Raw genomic sequence first — 6000 nt, 5'->3', positions numbered from 1 at the left:
TCCTCCATGTTACTGCCTTGTAAGAATTTCTTGTCTGCATTCTCCACTCTGATTGATAGTTGAGCCCAAGTATGGAAAATCCTGAACTATTTTGATCTCTTCATCATCTACATTAAAATGATGTAGATCGACTGTGGTCATAATTTTTTTATTTCTTGATATTCAGCTGTAAACCTGCCTTTGCACTTTTTGCCTTGACTTTCTTCAATAATCATTCCATATCTGTGATATTTTCTGCTAGTATTATGCTGTCATCTACATATCTTAGATTGTTGATATTCATTCTCTCAATTTTCATGCTTCCCTTTTCTGATTTCAATCCTGCTTTTTGTATGACATTCTCAGCATAACAGTTAAATAGACAGGGTGGTAGAATATAGCATTGCTTGACTCTCTATCCAATTGGAAACCATTCTGTTTCTCCTTATTCTGCCCTAACAGCCTCTTGTCATGAGTACAGGTCATGAAATGTTGTGGCACACCTATTTCTGTAAAAGTGATGCATAGTTTCTTGTGGTCAATACAATCAAATGCTTTGTTCTATTCTATAAAGGACAAGTTAATTTTCTTGTGAAACTCTTTAGGTCTTTCCATTATCCCATGAATGATGCCTATATGATCCCTAGTGTCTCTTCCTTTCCTGAATCCTGCTTGGACATCTGGCAGTTCTTATTCCATATATGCTAAAGAGTCTTTGTTGTAAAATTTTAAGCATCACTTTGAGTGCGAAATCAATGCAATAGTTCAATGGTTACTGCAGTTCCTGATTTCTGCTTTCTTAGGTATAGATGGAGTGCCTCCAGTCAATGGACCATTGTTTTGTTTTCCAAATTTGGTTCTATTGCTTGGAGCAGCTCTATTGGTATGTCATCAGTTCCTAGTGGTTTATTTATCTCAAGTGTCTTGAGTACAGCTCGTACTTTTTTTAAAAATGTGAGGTTTGGCCTCATATAGTTCTTCCTTACATGAATCGGTCATCAATTAATCCTTTTGTATAGTTCTTCCATGTATTGTTTCCATCATTTTTTATTCCTTCTTGGTATTGTAATATGTTTCCCTGCTGGTCATATAACATCCCTTGATTTCTTGGATCTTGTTGAAGAGATCTCTTCTTCTTCTTCTTCTTCTTCTTCTTCTTCTTCTTCTTCTTCTTTTGTTGTTAACTTCTTTTTCATTGCATTGATTGTTATAGTAGTTCTTCTTATCCCTGCACACATCATTGTACATTTGCATTCAAAGTTCTGATCCTATTTCTGTCACCATTCTTTTTTGCTTCTTTTCTGCCCTTGACCATTTATAGGGTTTCACCTGTCATCCACTAAGACTTTTCTTTATTTTTGGCTACAGATAGTGTCTTTCTAACAATGTCCCTGGCTTCAGTCCAGAGTTCTTCTGGCTCCTGGTCAATTAGGGGTAATATTGCAAATCTGGATTTCACTTTGTCTTTAAATTCTTCATTGACGTTATCAAGGCTTTATTTTGACATGTTCTTCTTTATCTTTATCTATTCTTCTTTAACTTTACTCTGACTTTTGCTATTAGTAATAATAATAATAATAATAATAATAAGATTTATTTCTATTTCCCGCCTCTCCTTACAGATTGAAGTAGGATTATAGCAGTCAGCATATTACATCAGTAAAAACATAACAATTACAAAGCATAAAATCTACATACTATCCATACAATACAATTTACAATTTATCGACTCTCCATAAGAAGAGTCGATAAAGACCATAAATTCATGGTCTGTGCCAAAGTCTGCTCCTGGCCTTGTTTTTGCTGAAAGAATGGAGTTTATCAATCTTCTGCTTCCAAGTATGTAGTTTATTTGATTTCTATATTGGTCATCAGGTGATGTCCATATATAGAGCTGTTTCTTGGGTTGCTTGAAGAACGTGTTTACAATGAAGAAACTGTTGATCTCACAGAACTCATTCAATCTGTTACCTGCTTCATTTCTAGAAGCAGGCCAAATTTTCCTACACTCTTTGATTCTGCTCTGTTTCCTATTTTTGCATTCAAGTTGCCTATGGACTTTATCACACAGGGAAAATCTGGGGAAATAGAGTGTTTTAACTGTCATTATCCTGTGAAAATCGCACCATCGCAGTGAAGATTTTCACACAATGTTGCAGTTAAAGAGGACTTATTCTGCCTATAATCAGGTAATAACCAGTAACAAATCATTCATGGGAAAAATGACTTGTTGCTAGTTATTACCTGGTGAATGATTTTTTGCTAGTTATTACTTGGCTATTGCTGGGATAAGTCCTCTTTAATTGTGATATGTGTGAAAATCCTCACTGCAATCATGCGAATTTCACAGGATAATGACAGTTTAAACCCCCACTTTTCTTCTGATTTTCCCCATGTGATGAATTACTATGATTAGTAAGAAGTCCTGTCTTGGTGTGTGATCAATTTCTTCTTTCTTCTTGGACTCCCACATAGAATCTCTCAGTTTCCTCATCTTTTGCCTCTTTGGTTAGAACGTACATTTGGATTATAGTTACATTAATGAGTTTTCCTTAAAGTCTCAATAATATGATTTGATCAGATTTTGCATTATATCCTTCATTATTGCTATATCTTTCTGAAATAGCTACATGGAATCATGTCCTATAAGACTGTTAAGAGCATGTCACAGATAAAAGAAAGGTTCACCAATCTTAGTAAGCATTTTTTCTCTTGTGTTGCATGGAAATAAATGAGCATTTGGCTGAAACAGAAGATTTCCAAAACCGATTGGCCCAAACAAAGAAATTTTTTAGGGAGTAATCCCAATAATCATACAGAATATTTATAGGAAGAGGGCAGATTCAGATATGGCTCTTGGTGGCAATCAGAATATATGACAAGTTGAGTATCCCTTATCTCAAAAGCTTAGGACCAGAAGTGTTCCATATTTTGGGGGTTTATTTTTGGATAATGGAATATACATAATGAAATATAATGAGGCTGGAGAGAGATTAGAGGATCTGTGAAATGGAGGAAATCCAAACATAGTGCCTGGGATGAATCCACACCACCCGCCATTTCATAGATCCTCCCATTTCTTGCCAGCCACATCTCATTAGCCTTGCAAATATAGTACATGTACATATTTCAAAAGGTTTTGGGTTTTAGAATATTTTAGATCTCAGAATTCTAGATAAGGGATATTCAACCTTTATTTTTAAGAAAGAGGAAAAATTACTTAAGAAGCATTATTTGAACTGACAAAACCTCTCAGAATAGCTGGTTATTGCCAGCTATTGTGTCTCAGTTACTAGCAACAATTCATACATTGTAACTATGGAAGAGAAGCTAGAACTGAGTGGGATAGTCAGAAGGGAGAGACATTCACCTGAACATAGTGAGTACAGTATTTTCTGTGGTCTTGGTTGCATGGAGACATTCACCTGAATGCACCATAATTAGGAACCCTGATAACCCTGATTGTTTGTGACTACATTCAGCTGAGTGCAGATAAAACCTCTAGCAGTAGTACTATTGTTGTAAATTTTTGTTTTTGCTACTGCTGAATACTTTTCTGAGCACCTGTGCTCCCAAAGTAACATACAGTCAAATAAATAAATACCAATTATTTAAATTTAAAGACAGACTAAGAAAGCAATATAAGAAGCTATTTAAAGGGCCATATTTCCATTCAGATCACCTGCTGTAATGTCAATGTGGCTAGAACCAATCTGTTTTCTACCATTACCACCACCACCACTTCCATCATATTTATTTATATCCTGCCCTTTTTTCTAGTTTGAGACTCAAGGTGGCTTACAACAATTACAGGAAATACAAGTTGAGCCTGGAATTCTGAAAGCCAAAATACTCCAAAAACCAAAAATTTGTTCATGGGTGGCTGAGGTATGACACCTTTGCTTTCTGATGGTTCAGTGTAGACAAAATTTTGGTTTGTGTACAAAATTATTTAAAATATTGCATAAAATTACCTGCAGGCTGTGTCTATAAGGTGTATTACAAAACAAAAATGAATGTCATGTTTAGACTTGAGCCCAGTCTCCAAGATATCTCATTATGCAAATGTTCCAAAATTCAAAGCCAAACACAAATAACAACACCAACAAAAAAACCAAAACACTTCTGGTCCCAGGCATTTTAGGTAAGGGAAACTCAGCCGGTATAGCTGAAAACGCACAGCATACAAAAGCAATTAAACCATCATAAAATTAAAACCAGTTGAAAATGTAACCAGTTTGACAAACAAATAAAATTCAATCACGCTGTGCAGTCTTTTTCCTTTTAGAAAAAAAATCTCTCAAATGTCTCCTAGAATAAAAAGGACTGTACCTGCCGTGGGGAGATATAGGTGGGTAGATACCAGTCTAGTCTCTCTCAGGAAGGAGTTCCAGAATCTAGGGGCAGCCATTGAGAAGGTCCTCTCCTGTCTACCCACCAGATGTACCTGTGATTGTGCTGGGAAGGATGTCCACAACTTGGCTGTTCCTATTAGGAATCTTATGTCTCATGTGCTCATCAACTGAACAGTACAGTACAACAGGATCTCTGCTGAAGATCTCAAATTATGTGCATACTCATATTGAGGCTGGCATGGGCCAGAAACCTATTGGTTAATCCCAACAAGAATAAACCCAATGAATCACCTGTTGACAAGTAAATCTAATTGATTCAATGAGTCCACTCTAGTTGAGAGTTACAATTATGATTTAAGCTATGGCTGCAATTTATGAACACCTGAACAGGTATTTTTGAAATGTGTGATTCACACTGTAAAAGAGCTATGCCTTTATTTATTTTAATGTCCAATATGTGCTGAACCAAGAGGGAAATTTATATCTAGATGGATGCCATACTAAAAATGCCAATAATCACTTTAAAGTGAAATATCGTGTATGTGATCAAGAGAAATATGCAATGAAATATGTAATATGGATAAATATGCAATATGGAGAGTTATTAAATTTGCAGTGGCACCTACTGAAGTTAAGGAGAATGTAGAAATTATATAGTAGACTATGAAAGATTTCCTTGCATTGATGCAGATTCCCATTTCAACCAAATTGTCCAGTTTTTAAAACATTTTATTACATCTTATCCTACATGCAATGTCATTAAATCTTGTACCTTCCATATATTCTTCACTTTCATCTCATCTTCATACTTACAATAACATTCAGTCATTAGCTTCCTCTTAGTAAATTTTGATTATGAGGGAATTATACGCTGTCGTGTCTCTTATCTTACAGTTTATTTTTAAACTGCCCAGGTTTTTAATGCAGTAGTGATATCAAGTATGCCTAGAAAGGATAGGTTACCAAGAGGTATTGTTGGAGTATGTATTGCAGATTACTTTGGAGCCCAGTTCCACAGAAAAAGGAGGCATAAGAAAACAAGTGTCTTAGACTGATGGACTTGCTGTTTCAGACTGATGGATGATACTTTATTCTTTACTCAATAAATTTAATTCAGAATAATTTGAACATCAGCAATATAGCCTGGGAATTTTGTTTAGCCGAGATGAAGAATAAAACAGATGGCATGCTCTATTTGAATATTGTCAAAGCAGTTGATTTCACCAATGGACTTGAACCAAAAGGTCCTTTCCCACTAAACAAGCTATTTGAGATTAGCAAAAGGAGTTCTGGAGCTGATATCCAGCACAAGCTTAGCCAAGGGCAAAATTGTAGATGGACATTGTATTATGTTCAGCCTCTGTTTTGCCAGGAGAATAAGAGCAATTAAGGACATTTCATTAACAGTAGGACAGCTGGTTATTCTAAAGCCTATGTGCGTCTGTATATCTAATGATGTAAACAAAAATAAATGAAAATATTTCTTTTTGTTAACACTAGTTAAGGATTCTGACAACTGCAGTACAACTGAACCTTCCAAAGACCATCTTCTTGTGAAATTGAATGCTTTCAGGGCCAGCATCCATAGTTTTTTTGTGGGTTTTTCAGGCTATGAGAATGCTGGCATGGAAACATTATCTGGAAATGCCAGCCACAGCTGTTGGCA

The sequence above is a fragment of the Sceloporus occidentalis genome, unplaced genomic scaffold, assembly GCF_023333645.1.
Source record: "Sceloporus occidentalis isolate IW3139 unplaced genomic scaffold, rSceOcc1.0.p SCAF_4, whole genome shotgun sequence".
In the NCBI taxonomy this organism is placed as follows: Eukaryota; Metazoa; Chordata; class Lepidosauria; order Squamata; family Phrynosomatidae; genus Sceloporus; species Sceloporus occidentalis.
The sequence above is the reverse complement of the archived record's forward strand: the minus strand, read 5'-3'. Positions refer to the sequence as shown.